General features: G+C 43.3%; 1 protein-coding gene across 3 annotated transcripts in view; it reads right to left on the bottom strand.

Annotated features, from left to right (window-relative positions):
• The window catches only part of LOC137322543 (protein unc-13 homolog B-like), a 554,720-nt gene that overhangs the window by 301,288 nt on the left and 230,886 nt on the right, over positions 1 to 22,546 (bottom strand). The window lies entirely within an intron of this gene.

Below are 22,546 nucleotides of genomic sequence, written 5' to 3'. Positions count from 1 at the left end.
GAGAGAAGTTATCGGCCAACAGCCAGAACTCATGACCATAGAACGTACAAGAGTGTAGAATGGGTGAATCTGGAGCAAGCTTTCTTCATGCAAGGAGTGATGAACATTTGGAATGGTCGTCAGATGTTGTGATTGGGAACAAAGTTTAGTTTTTCTAAATGGATGAGCTTAGATGGGCTGAATGGCCTTTCCTCATCCCTATTTACCTTGTGATCTTGTGAAGAGTAATGTAGAAAGAGAAAGGTTAAGAACATCTGCTTAGGTCACGTGCCAGATGCATAACTGCTCCTTAAATCCACTGACAATGAATTGGGAGGACTTGTCAGGAGATGAGAATCAAAAACCTTTACACAAAGTGTACTCTTGGAGATAAGCTGGTTTCTACAAAGTTGGGAGCAGATGAAGTACAAAGTGAAAATGCGAAGTACTTAAGTGCTTCTTAATGGGAAACAGGATTTTGCAGTCTAGCTCAAAGGTGAGGCAAGTGATAGTTGCGAATTCAGAAAAAATGCTTGGAGAACTGGTACAACACTAACTTCATTAATAGACAGAATTGGGTAGTAAGTGATTTGCCAAACAGAAAAACATTAAGCTTATTAGGAACTTACGGTCTAGTTTTATCAGTATGGAGTTTTACTAATATTCAAGACCATTGTATGAATTTCCACCAGCAGAATTAGCAATTTCAAATATATATTAATAGGTTTCTTTCTACTGTTAGTGAGAAGCCTTTTTAAGAATGTGAAATGTGGCTTTTGAACGAAGTTTTTGCAATGGTCAAGATGAAAATTGTGAAGAAAAAGAATATTTTCCTACTGTCAGTATCAAATACAACTTTCTGTCTGATTCACAAGTCAAAGAACACCTTGCGAACATGAATGTCCTTTGTGTTCCAAATGTTTACATAAAGCATCAGATGAGCAGCGTGGCACCTCCTGAGGGACTCTTCCTCCACATGGTTCACCCAATCTGTCATGGCACCTTACCTACTCAACAGCAACCTGGATATACCCGTTCAGGATGAGGGCATCACTGGGATACAGGGAATATCCCTGGGTGCATCACAGAGCACCAGTGAGCAGGAGTTGGAAGGGGAGTGATGAGGAAATTACCGAATCATAAGTGCAGTTGTTGCTACTGTGGTGGCAACAATGGCTGCCCCCATAGAAAACCTGTAAGAACAGCTTAGCTCAGGGCTTTCATTACATAAATGGGACTATTCCATCTGCTCTCACCACATTAGCCCACTGAGCCTGTGCCCAGCATTCATGAGGGCTATAAGGAGTAAGTGCAGATGTCGCTACTTCTCATGACAGTAACGATGTGCTGCATCAATGCAACTCCCTCCAAAACCAGCACAGGGGCGCAGGGAGAAGCTTCAGGTCTGGACCAAGTAGGCATTGGACAGGCAAGTGACGTGAGACTGGAAGCAAGTCTTTCAAGGACATTGACTTCACTGAGATGAGTGCCACCCTCATCCTTGAAGGCTGCATGAGTACACAAACTGAAGTAGCACCATGTAGCTCCAAGAGGTTCCAATCACGCGTGGAGGCAGTTTAAGCCACAAGCGGTAGTGACAGTGATAAGAGGTAAAGGTAGTAGTAGAGCACAATTAAGGGACAAGATGGTAGTAAATATGTACGTTTCTGGCAATTCGGTATGTTTACGTATTTTTTCCAGGGAGGCCCCCCGTTATCCCTCTTGTATGGTGATTAATGTTTGTAATTGTCCTCTCCCAGAGAGGATATTAAAGGTGGTTATCTAAGAGTAAGCTAAGGGATAATGAAGCGATATTTGTGGCATGCAGATGGAGAACACCCTCTTTATTGAGAGACGTTGGTGACAATCTCCTGCCTGATGGCACGTGCTGCTGGAAGTGGAGCATCAATGCCCACCTCCTCCCTCTCCTGACATTCTTCGTCGTGAGAGGAGATTGGTCCCCAGCATCTTTCCCTCTTCACCTTCTATGCTTGGAAGGCCCAATCCCTTTGCAATGGCCAAACTATGGAGGATGCAACAAGCCACTCCAATTCCAGGAACCCTTGTAGGGCTCCCTATGATCTGTCCAAGCACTGAAAATGGGAATCAATAATTCTACATGGGTGGCATTAATGACATCCTGCCCTCCTGGGAATCCAGTGACTCGGAAGATGGCACTCTCTCTCTCTGCTTTGTTGGGTCCATGTGGAACTAAATAACGAGTGTCTGAACAAAGCATCTGTAACGTATCTAATGCAGCAATAAACTGATATGACTAATATCACGAGAGGATGCCTGGAAACATCAGGATGCATAAAAGTTAAGAGCTGTTATCACCTTCACAGCCACTGACAAAGCAGTGCCCCAACAAAAAAAGGCTGCATATCAGGTTCCAACAGTTGGCATATCTCCATGACGGGGTCATGGGGAAAACACAGCCTACTCAAACATTGCATATTCTTCCTGGTCTGTACACCCTGTAGGTTGGTTGTAGCCTGGGTTCATGCTGTTGCACTCTGTTGGCATCCATTCTTTCCCCCTCCATGTCCTCATCGTCCTGTTCCTCAAAGCACATGAACAATGGAATCCCCAAAGGGAAATCCATTATTTCATTCTGCAGAGGTCCCTTTAAATTCTCAGTAAGTTTTACGAAGTACCTTCAAATGCTCAGAAACGGCAGCTTCAAAGTAGAGGGAATCACATTTCCGCGTGACCGTTCATCTTTCTAATCTCTTCCCACCTGTGGGCCACCTTTACAGTGGAAGTGATTTTTCAGGCATGGTAAGTGGGTGGGAACACAAGGAAATCTTGGGGTAGCATGTTGCCACACCCTGTGCTTCATTTAAGTGCGGCTGGTCAACCTTCCAGTGGGTAGATCACGGGTAGGAAATTCCAGTGCCCATTTTTAGATGTGGAGTTTCAGCATAGGGCCTCACTACCCCATTTTATTTGCCAGACTGCCTCCATACCGCTCGAAAACTGATGGTTTTCTTAAGGAAAATCCAGGCCAGTGAATCTACCTTTGATCTTTAGGCAGACGTTGAAGCTGGAGGACACATTCAAGTAGAGTTCTAACATCATGCCTTCAATAAGGATAAATGGTTAACAGGCTATATTTTATATTCTGTTCTTTGTGACACAAGTTAATAGGTATCAAGACTCAGCCCTTAAAAAAAGACCCGGTGTTTGCTACCCAATAAACTGTGGTACAACCTATTAAATAACCAAAAAACAAAAAGCAAGAGAAATGCAGATGTTGGAAATCTGAAACATGAACAGATAATACTGGAAGCACTCAGCAAGTCAGCAGCATCTTGAGAGAACAGATCAGTTAACATTTCAGGTGTGGACCCTTCATCAAAACACCTGTGTACCCAAAAGGTTAAATCGTCTGTCCACGCCGCAGATGTTGCCTGACCAGTAGTGCTTCCAGCATTTTCTATTTTTGTTTCTGTTAAATAACCATGTGTCCTTACTAAAGGTGTAATGTAAGGAATTTATTTGTTACTGAAAAATTAAAGTAGAAAGAATGATGCAAAAGGGGACAAGAATTTGACAAGAAAAGCTGAGCAAAATAAATGTGAATTAATTTTTCGCCGGTCTGGTTTTTGATTGGGTGTAAAATGGCAAACTTAAAACAGCCCCCTTAACAAATTTCACTTTAACCAGTGGATAAAAGGCGAATTTTGCTTTGACCTTTGAATCCATTATTAAGGAAGTGGTAACAGGGCACTTAGAAAATCATAATATTATTCGGCAGAGTCAACATGGTTTTATGAAAGGGAAACGGGTACGGTAGCATATAAAACGGGTACGGTAGCATAGTAGTTATGTTACTGGACTAGTAATCCAGAGGCCTGGACAAATAATCCAGAGTCATGAGTTCAAATCCTGCCACGGCAGCAGGGGGATTTAAATTCAATTAATTGAATAAAAGCTGGAATTAAAATACTAGTATCAGTAATGGTGGCCATGAAACCACCAGATTGTCGTAAAAACCCATCTGGTTCACTAATGTCCTTTAGGGAAGGAAACCTGCCGTCCTTACCCGGTCTGGCCTATATGTGACTCCAGACCCACAGCAATGTGGTTGATTCTTAATTGCCCACTGAAATGGCCTAGCAAGCCACTCAGTTGTAAAATCTCGCTAAAAAAAGTCATAATAAGACTAAAACCAGACGGACCACCCGGCATCGGACCACTAGGCACCAGACACGACAACGGCAAACCAGGCCCAGTCGACCTTGCAAAGTCTTCCTCACTAACATCTGGGGACTTGTGCCAAAATTGGGAGAGCTGTCCCACAGATTAGTCAAGCAACAGCCTGACATAGCCATACTCACAGAATCATACCTTTCAGCCAACGTCCCAGACTCTTCCATCACCATCCCTGGGTATGTCCTGTCCCGCCAGCAGGGCAGACCGACCAGAGGTGGCGGTACAGTGATATACAGTCAGGAGGGAGTGGCCCTGGGAGTCCTCAACATTGACTCTGGACCCCATGAAATCTCATGGCATCAGGTCAAACATGGGCAAAAAAACCTCCTGCTGATTACCACCTACCGTCCTCCCTCAGCTGATGAATCAGTCCTTCTCCATGTTGAACATCACTTGGAGGAAGCACTGAGGGTAGCAAGGGTGGGGGGACTTCAATGTCCATCACCAAGAGTGGCTCGGTAGCACCATTACTGACCGAGCTGGCCGAGTCCTGAAGGACATAGCTGCCAGACTGGGCCTGCGGCAGGTGGTGAGCGAACCAACACGAGGGAAAAACTTACTTGACCTCATCCTCACCAATCAACCTGTCGCAAATGCATCTGTCCATGACAGTATTGGTAGGAGTGACCACCGCACAGTCCTCGTGGAGACGAAGTCCCGTCCTCGCACTGAGGACACCATCCAACGTGTTGTGTGGCACGACAACCGTGCTAAATGGGATAGATTCAGAACAGATCTAGCAGCTCAAAACTGGGCATCCATGAGATGCTGTGGGCCATCAGCAGCAGCAGAATTGTATTCCAGCACAATCTGTAACCTCATGGCCCGGCATATTCCTCACTCTACCATTACCAACAAGCCAGGAGATCAACCCTGGTTCAATGAGGAGTGCAGAAGAGCATGCCAGGAGCAGCATCAGGCATACCTAAAAATGAGGTGCCAATCTGGTGAAGCTACAACTCAGAACTACATGCATGCTAAACAGAGGAAGCAACATGCTATAGACAGAGCTAAGCGATTCCACAACCAACGGATCAGATCAAAGCTCTGCAGTCCTGCCACATCCAGTCGTGAATGGTGGTGGACAATTAAACAACTAATAGGAGGAGGCTCTGTAAACATCCCCATCCTCAATGATGGCGGAGTGCAAAAGACAAGGCTGAAGCGTTTGCAACCATCTTCAGTCAAAAGTGCCGAGTGGGTGATCCATCTCGGCCTCCTCCTGATATCCCCACCATCACAGAAGCCAGTCTTCAGCAAATTGGATTCACACCACGTGATATAAAGAAACGGCTGAGTGCACTGGATACAGCAAAGGCTATGGGACCTGACAACATCCCAGCTGTAGTGCTGAAGACTTGTGCTCCAGAACTAGCTGCGCCTCTAGCCAAGCTGTTCCAGTACAGCTACAACACTGGCATCTACCCGACAATGTGGAAAATTGCCCAGCTATGTCCGGTTCACAAAAAGCAGGACAAATCCAATCCAGCCAATTACCGCCCCATCAGTCTACTCTCAATCATCAGCTAAGTGATGGAAGATGTCGTCGACAGTGCTATCAAGCGGCACTTACTCACCAATAACCTGCTCACCGATGCCCAGTTTGGGTTCCGCCAGGGCCACTCGGCTCCAGACCTCATTACAACCTTGGTCCAAACGTGGACAAAAGAGCTGGATTCCAGAGGTGAGGTGAGAGTGACTGCCCTTGACATCAAGGCAGCATTTGACCGAGTGTGGCACCAAGAAGCCCTAGTAAAATTGAAGTCAATGGGAATCAGGGGGAAAACTCTCCAGTGGCTGGAGTCATATCTAGCACAAAGGAAGATGGTAATGGTTGTTGGAGGCCAATCATCTCAGTCCCAGGGCATTGCTGCAGGAGTTCCTCAGGGCAGTGTCCTCCGCCCAACCGTCCTTCAGCTGCTTCATCAATGACCTTCCCTCCATCATAAGGTCAGAAATGGGGATGTTCGCTGATGATTGCACAGTGTTCAGTTCCATTCGCAACCCCTCAAATAATGAAGCAGTCCGAGCCCGCATGCAGCAAGACCTGGACAACATCCAGGCTTGGGCTGATAAGTGGCAAGTAACATTCGCACCAGGCAAGTGCCAGGCAACGACCATCTCCAACAAGAGAGAGTCTAAGAACCTCCCCTTGACATTCAACGGCATTACCATCGCCGAATCCCCCACCATCAACATCCTGGGGGTCACCATTGACCAGAAATTTATCTGGACCAGCCACATAAATACTGTGGCTACAAGGGCAGGTCAGAGGCTGGGTATTCTGCAGCAAGTGACTCACCTCCTGACTCCCCAAAGCCTTTCCACCATCTACAAGGCACAAGTCAGGAGTGTGATGGAATACTCTCCACTTGCCTGGATGAGTGCAGCTCCAACAACACTCAAGAAGCTCGACACCATCCAGGACAAAGTAGCCCGCTTGATTGGCACCCCATCCACCACCCTAAACATCCACTCCCTTCACCACCGGCGCACTGTGGCTGCATTGTGTACCATCCACAGGAAGCAATGCAGCAACTCGCCAAGGTTTCTTCGACAGCACCTCCCAAACCCACAACCTCTACCACCTAGAAGGACAAGAGCAGTAGGCATATGGGAATACCACCTGCACGTTCCCCTCCAAGTCACACACGATCATGACTTGGAAATATATTGCCATTCCTTCATCGTTGCTAGGTCAAAATCCTGGAACTCCCTTCCTAGCAGCACTGTGGGAGAACCTTCACCACACGGACTGCAGCGGTTCAAGAAGGCGGCTCACCACCACCTTCTCAAGGGCAATTAGGGATGGGCAATAAATGCTGGCCTCACCAGCAATGCCCACATCCCATGAAGAAATAAAAAAAAATTGTGTTTGACAAATTTATTGGAGTTTTTGAGGATGTAACTAGCAGGGTAGATAAAGGGGAACCAGTGGATGTTGTATATTTGGATTTTCAAAAAGGCATTCAATAAGGTGCCACATAAAAGGCTGTTACACAACATAAGGGCTCATGGGATTGGGGGCAATATATTCGCATGGATAGAGGATTGGTTAACGGACAGAAAACAGAGAGTAGGGATAAACGGGTCACTTTCAGGCTGGCAGGCTGTAACGAGTGAGGTGCCGCAAGGATTGGTGCTTGGGCCTCAGCTTTTTACAATCTATATTAATGACTTAGATGAAGGGACTGAGTGTAATGTATCCAAGTTTGCTGGCAATACAAAGCTCGGTGGGAAAGTAAGCTGTGAGGACAACACAGAGTCTGCAAAGGGATATAGACAGGTTAAGTGAGTGGGCAAGAAGGTGTCAGATGGAGTATAATGTGGGGAAATGTGAGGTTATTCACTTTGGTAGGAAGAATAGAAAAACAGAATATTTTTTTAAATGGTGGTGTTCAGAGAGACTTGGGTGTCCTCGTACAAGAAACACAAAGTTAGCATGCAGGTACAGCAAGCAATTAGGAAAGCAAATGGAATGTTGGCCTTTATTGCAAGGGAGTTGGAATACAAAAGTAAGGAAGTCTTACTGCAATTGCACAGGGCTTTGGTAAGACCTCACCTGCAGTACTGTTTACAGTTATGGTCACCTTATCTAAGGAAGGATATACTTCCCTTCGAGGCAGTTCAGTGAAGGTTCACTAGATTAATTTCTGGGATGAGAGGGTTTCCTGATGGAGAGGTTGAGTAGAATGGGCATATACTCTCTGGAGTTTAGAAGAATAAGAGGTGATCTAATTGAAACATGTAAGATTCTGAGGGGGCTTGACAGGGTAGATGCCGAGAGGTTGTTTCCCATGGCTGGAGTGTCTAGAAATAGGGGGCATAGTCTCAGTATAAGGGGTCGGCCATTTAAGACTGAGGTGAGGAAGAACTTCTTCAATCGGAGGGTTGTGAACCTTTGGAATTCTCTACCCCAGAGGACTGTGGATGCTGAGTTGTTGAATATATTCAAGGCTGAGATGGATAATTTTTTGGGCTCTAGGGGAATCAAAGAATATGGGGATCGGGCAGGAAAGTGGAGTTGAGGTCGAAGATCAGCCATGATCTGATTGAATGGCGGAGCAGGCTCGATGGGCCATGTGGCCTACTCCTGCTCCTACTTCTTATGTTCTTATGACCTGTCGAACTTTTACACCGCTGCAGATGCTATTTTGCTATTTACCTCCTTAGCAACTTGTGTAAAAGTTGAATCCACGGTGATGAACAAAAGCCCAACTTAATTCAGCTTCCAGTTGTGCCTGTGCTGAAGTAATGCACAGATGGTCATCTCAAACTCCCATGTCAGAAAAACAAAACAGCTTGGGGCCAATTCAAGCACAAAATGGTAGGAATAGACAGGATATGAGTATTCTCTCAAATTAACACGGTTATTTTGCTGAAACAAAGTCTTCTGGGAGAAATAAGTAGAAATAATTGACAGCCCATGGCAACGTGAAAAATAAGAGAATTTGATGAACTGAGGAAAAGCGGCTGTAAAGTAAAATAAAATTGCTTTCCTGTAGAAATAGATCTAGGGATTTAAATATATTTGCATACACAAGGCAAGAATATGCACAATAAAATCAGAGACAAATACAAGATGAAGGTTTCCCATTTTAAAACTCCATTAGCAAAGGTGGAGAAAGGGATCGGTGTGTGATTTATGATGTTCAACAAAAGAATACGGTCAATGTGAAGCTGCTCTCAACAAAGCATACCGAGCACTTGAATGCATCTTCAAGTATTGGGGAATTTGATTGTAGGTTGAAGCAACTTATTCTAACTTTATGTAGATCCTTAGTGAGGCCACATTTTGAATACTTTGTAGATTCAAAAAGACATTAATGCACTGGACAAGATTCAGAGGATAATGAAACTGATTTTCCTATTTCGGGTTTGAAGTTATGAAGAGGGACTCACACACTAAAGATTATTCTGATTGGAGAATAGAAGTGCATGATGCAGATATTTCATATGATGAGAGGAACGGACAATGTAAGGAAGTTACTTATATGAGGACAAAATTGACTAGGATCTAACAAGATTACAGAACAGGAGTAATGGATATATGAAAAATATCTTTGCAAGACCTTCTCTTAGAAGATTAAGTGAGTGTAGTATAGTCCACAATAAAACAAACTGTGTACAGGAACAAGCTTAAGGTACCAAATGGCCTTTCATTGATTTAAAAAAAGTGAAACAATGTTTTTTCTATCAGTTCAATGTCCAGACTACAATAGTCCTGGACAGAAAAGAAACGAGGCTATCTGGATCTCCAATTGCTGACTAGGGCATATTAGAAGATAGAAAAGTGGGTTGCTTGCCAGGGAATTAACCAGGAGTGGTCATACTTAATCATCCATAACAAGTTATATCATAACGCTATAGTCAGTATTCAACTGAGACATTTTGACAGCTTAGCACTGTGGTGTGCATGAATATTTTAGACATAGCTTTTCAATGACTGTACTAAATCTCCTGAAACCAGTTGTCATCGTAACACCCCAGGTTGCTGTACATCTGAGGAGCTTTGTATGCTTACCACTGTGGTGCATGATGAATATTTTAGACCCAGAATTTTAACCACGAGCTGTGCTTAACTCCCTAGAACAAGTTACGTCACCATAACACCGGTTGGTATACCGATGAGTTCTAACCCTTTGAAAAATATAACTGTGCATCAAAAGGAAAGATGTGCCTTTTGCTCATTGAAGATTGATCAAATTAGTACAGAGTCTAGACACTGCGCCAGAATGGTGAGGTCCGAGGCTCCCCAGATATTGGGCCTCGGATCTCATTATAATGGAGTTGGCATTGCGCAACAGCCTGCCAGCAAAGACTTGAGAAATATTGGGCCGCTGCTAGTGTCGCAGCAGCTCTCAGGTAAACATAAACATAGAAAATAGGAGCAAGAGTAGGCCATTCGGCCCTGCTCCACCATTCAAAAAGATCATGGCTGATCGCCTAACTCAGTACCCTGTTCCCGCTTTTTCCCCATATCCCTTGATCTCTTTAGCTTTAAGAAATATATCTATCTCCTTCTTGAATACATCTAATGACTTGGCCTCCACTGCCTTCTGTGGTAGAGAATTCCACAGGTTCACCACCCTCTGAGTGAAGAAATTTCTCCTCATCTCGGTTTTAAATGGCGATGGTGCTGGCTGCCTCAGGGCAAACCAATCTTGGAGAGGGGACCTCAAGCAGACATTAGGGCCTTTGCATATGCAAATAAGGGGCCTAACACCTGCTTCAGGCATGGGTAAAGGACGGCTCTTGTTTGATCTTACCTGATATGGAATGCAACATACTTCCAGCCAGAAATATGCGCATGCTTCCTGCCCGCCATATTGGGACCTTAGCAGTCTGAGTAGCGTCCAACAAATGGGCATTGTGCAGACCAATTTCTAGGCCAATGCTTTTTCATATCAGATCAACATAAAATTGAGACTATGTAAATCAGAGCAATAAAAAGGACAAAAAAAACAAGATATATCAATAATTTTCAAATGATGACAGCTGCAATTACAAAAACATCCAGTATTAGCAATACCAACATGAGATATAAAATCACTCTGAAACAAGCAGGATTTGTAGATGCCTCTGCACCAGAGCATATGAAGAAACAAGTGTTCATGTGAAGATACAGCAGTCTAAAAAAAGGAAACACGTAGGTTTAGCGTAATTTGACATTAACAGAAATATCGTCCTGTTATTTCACTAGCATTAACACCATCAAAAGTTACAGAAACAAAAGCAAGGAAGGAAGCAAACTTCAATACCACCACAATAATAACTCTGCACTCTTGCCAGTGGCTTCATTCCTCTCCCGAGACACTACTTCATGTCAAAGCATGAGCTGTTCAGCCCTGAGCTAAGTTTCCAAACCCAAAACCTCTCAATCACATTTATATAGCACCTTGAATGTAGAAAGACGTCTCAAGGCACCTCACAGATATGAGGAGAAAAATAAACAATGCCAAGCCTAAGGTAGAGAAATTAGGAGGGGTGATAAAAGACTTGATCCTGGACACGAGTTTTGACGAGAGTGGAAGTGGAGTTTTGAGAGAATTCCAGAGATTAGGCACAGTCGCTAACTGTGGGGCAAAAGAAGGGGGGCATGCACAAGAGGATGGATTTGGAGGAATAGGAGGGTTGGCATGGAAGGAGTTGTCGGGTTGGAGCAGGTTACAGAGATAGGGAGGGGTAAGGCTAAGGAGGGATTTAAACACAAGGACGGATATTTGAGGCAATGAGGGGTTGGGTGCCAATGTATATCAGCGAGGATGAGTGAGTGGGATTTGGTGTGGGATAGGATATGGGCAGCAGAGTTTTGGAGGATTGAAGTTTAAGGAAAATTAAGGATGGGAGGCCATCCATAAGAGCATTGAAGTAATTGAGGTGATAAAGGCATGGATAAGAGTTTCAGCAGCTGATGGGCTGAGGTAGGGATGGAAGATGGGGCGGCAGTTAGCAAAGATGAAGGAATCGTGAGTAGGTTTTTTTGAGGGTGTGATAATGACATTTTTGAAAGCGAAGAGGATCTGCCTGGGGTGGGAACCATTAATATCATCAGCTGTATGGAGGCATGAAAGGGAAGGTGGGTGGTAATGCAACCTCTCAGTCAAAAAGAATGTAGTTTATGACATGATTGGAGATGATGAGGGGGAGATAGAGAGAAACTTGACAGAGATGGGGTTCAGAACTAGAGTGGAAGGTGGACATGGAGAGATTTGGCTGAGTAAGCAAAGGGAAGGGAGATGCAGCAAAAGCAGCTGAACGGATGAGATTTATCTTGGTAACAAAGAAGTCCATGAGCTCCTTGTACTTGTTGAAAGAGAATAGGTGTCAGGAGAAAGGGATCTTTGTTCTCCAGTATTATTTAGAGTAATGAATGGTTTTGGCAGAGAAGAGCAAGTACTGATAGAGCTCGATATGGTCAAGCCAGATCTGCCAATAGATGACTAAGCCTGTTGTGCACCAGGCCTAATCAAGTTTGCATCCCTTGACTTGAGGGAGTGAAGATGGGGCTCATACCAGGGGCAAAGACAGGGATGGGAGACAGTGAAGGTTTTGATAGAAACAAAGGCATCAAAGGGCGAGGAAGTAGCTGAGCAAACACAAGCTGCACAGGTATTGTGGCAAATAGAGAGCCGAAGGCAAGGCAGTTAGGAGTTGGAGAATGAAGTTGTAAGTGACATGGGGGAAGAAGCAGAAGGAAGGTGGGGTTGAAAGGGGGTAGGAGGGTGTAGGTCATGTGGGATAAAACAAAGTGGTGGAGATGTCATTGTAAGTGATTGAGACCAGAGCGGGAGAGAGACCATGGAAGATGGTGAGGACAAGGGGGTGGCATGAATATGGGTAAGAGAAAATATATATATCTAAAAAAATATATAAATATATGAGAGAGAGAGAGCGAGAGCGAGAGCGAGAGAGCGAGAGAGCGAGAGCGAGAGAGCGAGAGAGCGAGAGCGAGAGAGCGAGAGCGAGAGAGCGAGAGCGAGAGAGCGAGAGCGAGAGAGCGGCTTAGAGAGGACAGAAAAGCAGTAAATTGGGAGGAAAGAAGGCAAGGAGAGCTGAGAGAAAATGTGATGATTGAGGAGCACTTAGTTCAGAGGTGAGAGATCGAAGAATATCGCGGGGAGAAACTTGGGGTGTGGGAAGGGGTAGATAATCAGAATTTTAAAGGCGAGGGGGTGGTACAGGGTTAGATGCTTGAACAGGTTCTGGAGGAGTAGAAAGAGGGTCAAGGCATTACTCAGTGATGGAGGCTATGTTGCCATGGTGGTGATTTGGGCAGGTAGGTGATGGAAAGCATAGTTCAGTGGGAAGGTTACGGTTAGGGACAAGGTGTCGCCACCCGCAGGTCAAGTTTCAGTCAAGGCCACAATGTCAGTACAAGACACAAGACGTTGGTGGATGGCAAGGGCTTTGTTCACCATTGAGCAAACATTCTGGAGGGAAATGCGGAGCGGAGTGGTGTTAGTCAATCCACTGGCAGTCTACGGACACGGAAGTGGGTGGGGTGAATGAGACGGGCAGTTGATTGGTGAGGTTAGCCCCTAACGAGTGCGCTCGGCGGGAAGTTTAGTGAATGATGGATGTGCAGCTGGGGTTACTGCTTGAAGAGCTAGCAATAAGTGCCATATTGGGCTATCAGAGAATGTCAAGGTGCAGAGGGCAGCTGTGGGCTTGTTCAAAAAGGATTCAAGCCCAAGGTGGTGGCAGGATAGAAGTAAGACAGAAAAGTAGTGATGGTTTAGGGTAGGGATCAGAGGGACAAAATACCAGAGAGGGGAAAGATGAAAGGTAGATGTCTGGGTCAGGCCAATAGGAGGAGAGAGGAGTATGGGACCAGAGAATGGTCAAGAAAAGGAGATCGTAGTAGTGGGCTTGAATCTGAAGCAGCAGCTAACTTGCATACACAAATGGTTATTCTTCCTTATTTACAGAAAAAATTGGGCCTCAAGGCTATGAATGACTTATTGACACATCAATTAATTTTTGAAGATACTTATGATTTTGAAGTTGTTACTTTGAATTTAAAAAGTTAACATTGAATTAATTAAAGCTCCTGGACATTGTCGGCTTTTATTACATTTTTCCAGCCCACTTGAACATCACAGTGAGTGTAATAAGATGAAACAGAAACAGAAAATGCTGGGAATACTCAGCAAGCCAGGCAGCATCTGTGGAGAAAGAAACAGAGTTAACGTTTCAGGTCAATGACCCTTCGTCAGAACTGGAAGGAGTTGAAGATTAAACAGTTTTTAAGCAAGTACAGAGCCAGGGGAAGTGGGGAGGGGGAAAGGAAGGGGAGGGGAGGAAAGAACAAAGGGGAAGGTCTCTGAAGGGAAACAGAGAGCGATTAAGGTGAACAAGGTAAAAGAGACAAACATTTCCAGCATCCGCAGTATTTTGCTTTTGATTTAGTGTTCATTTCACTGCCACTTCTCTTCCAGGAATGCCCACCTTAAAGAAGTTCTGCTCTACTCTCAGATGGGATTTCCGTTTGTCTTTTACCTTGTTCACCTTCAGACACATTCCCTTTTGCTCTTTCCTCCCCTTCCGTCCCTCCCCCCCCACCCCTTCCCAGGCTCTGTACTTCATAGAAGAATCACAGAAAATTTACGGCACAGAAGAAGGCCATTCGGCCCAGTGTCCGTGCGGGCCAAAAATGAGCCACCCAGCCGAATCCCACTTTTCAGCACTTGGTCCGAAGCCTTGTAGGTCACTGCACTTCAGGTGCATATCCAGGTACTTATTAAATGAGTTGAGGGTTTCTGCCTCTACTTGCTTAAAAACTGTTTAATCTTCGACTTCTTCCAGTTCTGACAAAGGGTCATCGACCTGAAATGTTAACACTTTCTTTCTCCACAGATGCTGCCTGACTTGCTGAGTATTTGCAGCATTTTCTATTTTTATTTCAGATTTCCAGAATCTGCAGTAATAAGATGAAATCCTTCTTTGGATTTTCTAACTCATGCAAACCAATCAATCATTTCACAGTGCATCAGAAACTGACAGATCAATTTGTAAATGGGTTTCCCTATCTTGGCATAATAGATTTAATACACAAACCTAATTAGGTCTGAGAATATCAGTAGCAGATTTTCAGTATCAAACTGCCAATCAATATATAGCCATGTATAATTTATTTTGTGGGAATGATTTGTGTTGTTTTCTTTTGGAGAAGTGATTATAAGGATAGAAAGTATCTAAAGGGCATTGTGGCTCCTGAATTAAAATAAGCAGATCAAAAACTATGCCAACTCATGTGATGGGATACATTTGTATTGTTTTTTCAGCATGTTCAAAATATAAATTTTATTTACTGTACATTAGATGACACAATACTCTGCATGAAGCCACCACACACCAACAGAAACTAAAAAGTAGTGACATGTTCTGTGTTCTACCGGCTATCAAAGTTAATTACTTGTTTAACAAGAGTGCCGTGGAAAATGATTTTAAAAAAAACAATAATTATTTAATTAAAGAAAAAAGGCTGAAGGAGCAGGGCATATTTATTTTTTTAAAATGATCACATGTTGGTACAAAAGCATAAACTACACTAAATCAGATATGCAATGTATGTACAAGTAATACTGTACAGTGAATAGCTAACTGTTTGATATTAATACAGTGCTATTAATATAAATCAATCTTATTAAAACAAATTAAGGTAAGTAAAAACCAAACTGGTTACCTTTAATTGAATTGCCTAGCATGGAGGCTTGTTCAGTTGGCACTGCCTTGTTTGCAGCCAAATCAGTGGATTCAAATTTCCCCCACTCTAGTGAGCTGTGGGAAATGATAGCGTGGCTCCCTAAATTACAAGAAAGATCGGACAGCTTGTACAGCAGGGGTGTCAAACATACAGGACCACTTTCATCCTTCCTACGGTGTGCTGTGCTTAGGTTTGCCGAGTCTCCTGGAATGTGACATGAACCTCCCGGGCCCTATTTCTAACAGCCCGGGAGAACTGCCCTTTAAAAATTTGCACCCAACAGCAGCCCCCCGCCCCCCACCAACTCACCCCATCCAGCACAGCGAGCCTGTCCCACTTAGGGGTGACTGGAATCATAAGGAGACAGAGAGAGATGGAGCAGGAAGAGGTGCAGGGTGGGTTGGACAGGAAGACTGTAAACAGACACTGGGGGTCGGAAGATTGGGACTCGGGGCAGAGGGAGAGAATGACAGGGGATTGGGGGTTAAGAAGATGATCATGGCTCGTGTGGGGGGGGGGGGGGGGGAAAAGAGAGACTGGGAAATGGGAGTTGGAGGATAGGGGCTTGGGGGAAGAGGGGGAGACTAGGGACTGGGAGCGGGAGATTGGTGCTCAGGCAAAGGAAGAGAAGGAAACTGGGGACTGGGGGGTTGGGGGATTGCGCTTGGGCAGTGTGCAGAGAGGACTGTGGAATGGGGTGGGGTGGAGTCTAGAATTTCTTGTAGAGCTTGGACCAGCAGCAACAGCAACAACATGGTGAGTGGCAGTGGTGCCGAAAGAGGAGCAGCCAGCAAAGGGGTGAGTGAAATCTGAGGACTTTAAGGTGAGTAAATAATGAAAGTTTGTTTCCATTGGTGAGCTGCATACCCTGATCCCTTTAAGGACAAGTTTAGGTCACTGTCCAACTTGAAAAATTTGTTGGAGCTTGCACGGTGCATGCTCCACCTAGTTTCTTATGCATTTTGCAAAAGGTTCCTGAAACAGGTGCAGGACCCTTATTTGCATATTGAAATTCATCCAATGCTGATTTCAAGCAGCAGCCAGGTATGCCTAAAACAGTGAGGCCAATATGACGGTGGCCATGCAGTCATGCAGATTAGGTGCAGGTCTTCATACCCAGAAATCAGCATACATTGTGCCAATTTATACGCACAAAAAACAAATGCAAACCAACTTCTACCTAAGTGTACAAACAATTTTGCTGAATGTGGCCCATGCCAAGTGCTAGGATGTCTGATCAGGCCCACCATATAAATTGAGTTTGACTGTTGTAGAGTCTCTGTCATTCTTCGAATTATAGCATCTTGGCCAAATTTGATCGATTCTGAAGAAACCATATGTTGAGCATGTCATAAAAATTTGCATCCCATCACACATCATAGAAACCGGTTTCCTTTTCATCTGAAGTTGATTTCTACCAATTTGGTCCTAAAACCCCATGCCAACCCTAAAACAAACCTGTCAGGACCTGAGAGGACAATTGGAAGGGATTGTGAAGTATAAAGGAAGCTATTCTTTGAAGAATGATGAAGAGCCCAAAGGGTCAGTAATCTTATTGCTATGGTAAAACTTCCTTCCATATCACCTGCCAATTTGCACCAACATATATTCACAAATGAAGTGACAATTATCTGCTCCCATGTGAGTCTCCACTATCTTCGCTCTCAAGGATTGAAGAGTTAACTGTAAGGAATTTGGAACTGGACAGCCTGCTTCAGAAAAGAAGGGCACATATAATCCCAACCTCAACTATCACCAATGGATTCGTTTTGCAAAATGATGGTTGTGTGTTTTCAATTAAAGTTGATTCAGACCAGGACAAAGTCTGACAGTTGGAGAACATTACTGTACATTCACTTAATTCAAAATCTTTTAAAATCAATTATACTGTAGTGCAGCATTTGCAAACCTTTCCACAGGAGATTAAATGAGCATGATTCACAATGATATTGCACATCATACACTGGAAAAATTGGCCTTTTCTCATTCCACGTTATATGTTTGTGAGTAAAATGGTTAGTACCTATTACTGTAACTTCGAGGTTCCCTGGTGAATCTACTTAAAAGTAATATGCAATTAATTTTTTGAAGATCCTTTATTCAAATTTGCACCAGGTGTAGATGTCATCTTTTCCAGTAGTTTGATTCGTCACACAAGCCAACATTTTCCTCTCTGGCATAATCACCAGCAAAGATGTAGTGGGGTAGGAGTTCCACCCACCCACCAAAATAACCCACTGCTGACCCTGGCAAAGTTTCCAAGATCAGCCTCATTTCATTTTTATTTTGATAAGTCCCTGGTAATATTCTCACCTACACTCTGCAGCTTGCCACTGGAAGGGCTAAGGGTGGGTGATGGCTGTTGCAGGAGTCAGACACCTACAGCAGCAGAAAGGGGCAGGCAGCTTTGAAGAAAGAAATTTTTGCTGAAATTAAACAAAATCCAGCAATACAAACCTGTCAATCCATCTTCCATCTATTGATGGTCAATCATTCCTTGGTCCTTTAAACATTTGCCAGCACTGTACTCTCCCAGCAATGTTGGATGGATAGTCTGTTCTGAAATGCTTTCATTCTAGTAATTCTGAGGTGATAGTGACAGGAAATGTATTATACGGGGCCAGAAATTGCTTTAAAAAGAACGGTAAACTCAACAGCGCTCACCATTGTTAGTGGCCAAATGAAAGAGCAAGTTCCAGCATTCGCAGTCAAACACTCAAAGCCGGAACTTGCTCTTCCTGGTTCACCAGCGATGTGACAGGTTCGCATAAAAGGGATATCGTCGGCTGCAATCAACAGACCAGCACCAACTTGTTCTTCTGCCCAGCTGGAAATTAACTAATATTGCTACAAAACAGGTACACATAAAAATGCCAGGACTAAACTAAGTTTCAACAGTCTTAATGACTGCCAAACAAAAAATTAACTTCTAAAAATGTGGAGTCTCATTACTCCTTATTTTAATTAGTATATGGTCCAAAGAGATGTGGTTCATTTCCTATCACGCCACTAGCTAAACACAATATTGAAAGTAAAGTGCATCTATAGCAGTGTTGTCCAATATGTTAGCCACTAATTGGGAATCCAGTTATGGCTAATTGCATTTTGATTAGCAAATAAAAAATGAGTAAGATACAATGTTTGGGCATGTGATCTCAATACTCATTTGTATGGTGTATACACATGTACTTCAATAATTTTGTGCATTTGTTGGTAAAATGGAAAGACGAAATGCAGAGTGGTGGGAGTGTTTTTTTATTGTTGTGCTTTACTTCCTTGTTTACTGAATGGTGGTAGATGTTCATTAAGTAAATATACACACTTGAAGTACATTTACCTGTCGTGAGAGTGTATAAGACGTTTTCTACTAAAGTGAGTACAAAGGGCTAAAACGGTGTCACCGTCGCAGCGAAGCCACACCTATGGCGAGTCAGCAATTTCTATTGGACAACACTGATCTAGTGTTATAGTGTATTTTATAAATTATAAATATAAAAAGGTATTTCATAGTGTGAATTGACTATTGCATATGCTGAATGTATTGTATTTGATAACTCAGATTAATGATCTCAATATCTGAAGATTCAGAATACAGCATATTAGAGATAGATCTTTAAATAATCACGTTAATTGTAGATACTGCGCAATAAAAATGTTACAAGTCTAAACCAAGCCAACGGCACGAGTCAAAAGTAGGTCACCTCAGTAATATTACAGTTACACACAAACTTATGAAATAAATTTGCATATACCTGTAATAATACTGCCAAACATACAATAAGGGTTTTGTAGAACTGTATGATCAAAGAGAAATTAGCCTGAAAGCAATTATTGATGACTATTAGGTAACTAAGGATATTTTCTTTTCATAAATTGCCTTCCATCCAAAATAAAACTGTAGTGAAATGAATTAATTAAATTCAAACAAGTTGAGCTGGAATTCTGAAGGCAACAGATCTAACACTCGGACGACGGAACTAGCATTTGTGCACCAAATGTAAAAATAGAACAAAATTGTGGATTACTTGAATTCGTGAAAACTGAACAGAAATCATTTTACAATTATACAAGAACATTTTCATAACTCTGATCATGTATCAGAAATTCACAGATTTTTTCAATATGTTACAGAAAACGTTGTGGATTTTTGATAAGCTGTGAAAGATTTTTTTGTTAGCCATGGGTTTAATAAACCCCAACAGAACTATTCTGGTGCAACAGACTGCAATTAAGAATAATATATTTGGATATGACAAACTGATGCTTTCTTACTGTTGGCAGTTCTTTCTCCCAGTTTAACTCATGAGCACCACAGATGTAGATGAGTTATGAGTCTTTTGCAGGTGAAAGAACACCTGGAACTCAGCCTTTGAGATACTCTTATTTATTTTTGTACACAAGGCTCCCAACTGAACCTAAAGATCAGCTGTCAATAAATTCTGAAACTTTGCAATACTACTGTTCCACAAAAGTAAGTTTGAGAATTTCACATGTGGCACTACATGGAGCACTTCACTGTAGCAGAATCGCATTGGGACAGAGTGAGGTGGTGGAGAATTCAGGGTTATGGGTAGAAACTAGGGCAATGAGATTAGTTTCGGACTGCTTGAGCACGGAGCCAGCTCAGACACAGTGGGCTTAATGGCCTCCATCTGTGCTGTAAACCTCTGGTGGGGCGGGGGAGGGAGGAAGAGGGGGACAGAGACACCAGGTATATTTATTTATCACGAGAGGAGAGGGAGAACATGTACAAGACTGCATTAACACATTTTTCAAGTGTCACTGTATATGGCCAGGTATGTACATGGCTTAATATCCCCAATGACCTGCTTAGCTGTACATGCAAAGTGATATACCAAGTTTAAGAGGAAATCAGAGAGCTACTGTATGAGGCAAGTAAAACTCATCTACCGATTGATGCGCGTCTACCGGCCTAAGGGTTCTTTCCTATACTAGGAGGTAAGTCATGACATTTGGATATAAAGTGAATACTAGATCATCGCACCATCTGCAGCTATGAAGCTTATAAGCAGTACAACAAACTCCAATGCCAGATTACCACCTTAGGTAGATTGCAGTAAAAAGGTGATGCACCAGAATCACAGCTCTACATTCTGATTTTTACATAATCAATCATAGAAATTTCTGTACAGAAATTTCTATGATCGCATGACTACCACCCCACCAATGTTATCTGTTCTAATCCTGTTTCACTGTCCTTTCCCTGTATTAAATATTTTTCATCAAATGTTTATCTAATTTCCTCTTAGATTATCGTGAATGACTCAGGTTCAAAATCTATTGCGGAAAGCATTCCATATAAACCCTCCAGTTTCCTCATCTGTGCTTTCAGCACTACCCCTAAATTCATCCCAAATTTATGCTGCCTTAAAATCTGTACAAAAAGTCACAGTATAACAAGGACAAGTAGAAAAATCTGCACCACAGGAATATATCTCCTGTCATCTGATCACTAAGTCGCAATGACAGCAACCTAAGTCTCTCTAGCCCAATCCTAGCCAAAGGAGGAAGCAAGAAGATAAAGTCAAGGACTTTTGGAAGGGGAAATCTTTAAACAAACAATAAATGATTTTGGAGCATTATGAAAAAAGCCTTAGAAAAGCCCAAGACCAAGCCTCAATCTCCAAAAATATTCACACATTCTTCGGCACAAGCATTGAAGATTGTGATTTCAAAATGAACGTTATCAGTCTCTAATCCATATATTATGATAATCCTTCCCCCCCCCCACACAAAAAAGATCACAACTGTAATGTTATCTTCTTTCACAAAACCAAAATTTCCCCTACCTGCCTGCTTCTGGATGTGAGGTTCGTCAAAAAATTTATACGCTGTAGATACAGCTCAGAAAACAGACTACTGTGGAGCCTCAATTATCTGCCTCAATGGAGCCCCTCTTCCCCACCCCCCACTACCCCGATAATAGAAATTGGCAATGGAAAATCTCTAAATCACTGAAGAACCTATTGAGGCACCCATCACTGTCTCTTTACCAGCAGCATCCCAAACTGACCCATTCTCCTCTCTCGCTAACCTTTGCACCCAGTGCACCCGCTAGGGACAAACCTCACCTTCTTCCCATCCTGCTGAAGCCACCCACCACTGCCACCTTGGACTCTGCCAATGGACCAATAATGCTTCCATTTCCCTTCACAATATCTGTTCACTCACAAAGAAGGTCCTTGCAGTCAATGATTTTATTGTGGGATGATCACATTGACAATCTTGGCTCATAGCCTTACTGATGCCTCCCTGCCTGGTTACACCTTCTACCATCTACACATGCTAAACCGCTATTGTGGGGTAGTGGCCCTCATCACCAAATTCTACCTTTGTCGCTCCCCGACTCCTTTTGTAATTTCTCCTCCTTCAAGCATCTCAACTTGTTCTACCTCCTCACATCTCCAAAATTCTCACGGTCTACCACCCTCACAGCCTCCACCCAGAGTTTCTCACAGAGATTGAACAACTCCTTATCTTCAATGACTTCAATCCTAATCTCAGCTCCCCTTGCCTGCTCTCCTCTGAATTCACTGACAACCTGTCCTCCCTAAACCTTTCCCTCGATACACACTCTCCTAACCACATTCATGGCCACCCCCTTATCCTCTCAAACGCTCATCCATGTCTCTCTCCAGACTCCACTATTCCTATTCTCTCCTGGTCGTCCTCCCGTCCATAAACTTCAGCTCATCCAAAAATTTGTTGCCCACACCAGGTCCCGCTCACCCATCACCCTGTCCTTGCTGCCCTATATTGGCGCCCGGTCCCCCAACACCTCCAATTTAAAATTCTCATCCTCGAGTTTAAGTCATATCATATCCTGGAGTACTGCAAAATGACCTAAGGCAGAAAAACCTTCTACTGGGTTGTTTGAAGTAACACTTCAGAATATTAGCTCCTGTTTGAATGTCGGTGATCATGAAATTGCTTATGCATGGACAGTGTTCGTGTAGACATGCTGACTCGACTATGGAGATGCTTTGTTTTTAATCCAGGCAATGTATTGCATGTGCCAGTAGCAAAATGCAAACCATAATGATCACAGCCCAGCTGGAGTGCACTGTGCTGACTGTAAAATTCCAATTTGTATCCAAGTTCCTTATTATATGTTAATGC

The sequence above is a fragment of the Heptranchias perlo genome, chromosome 1, assembly GCF_035084215.1.
Source record: "Heptranchias perlo isolate sHepPer1 chromosome 1, sHepPer1.hap1, whole genome shotgun sequence".
Taxonomy (NCBI): domain Eukaryota; kingdom Metazoa; phylum Chordata; class Chondrichthyes; order Hexanchiformes; family Hexanchidae; genus Heptranchias; species Heptranchias perlo.
This window is presented reverse-complemented; position numbering and strand designations above follow the sequence as displayed.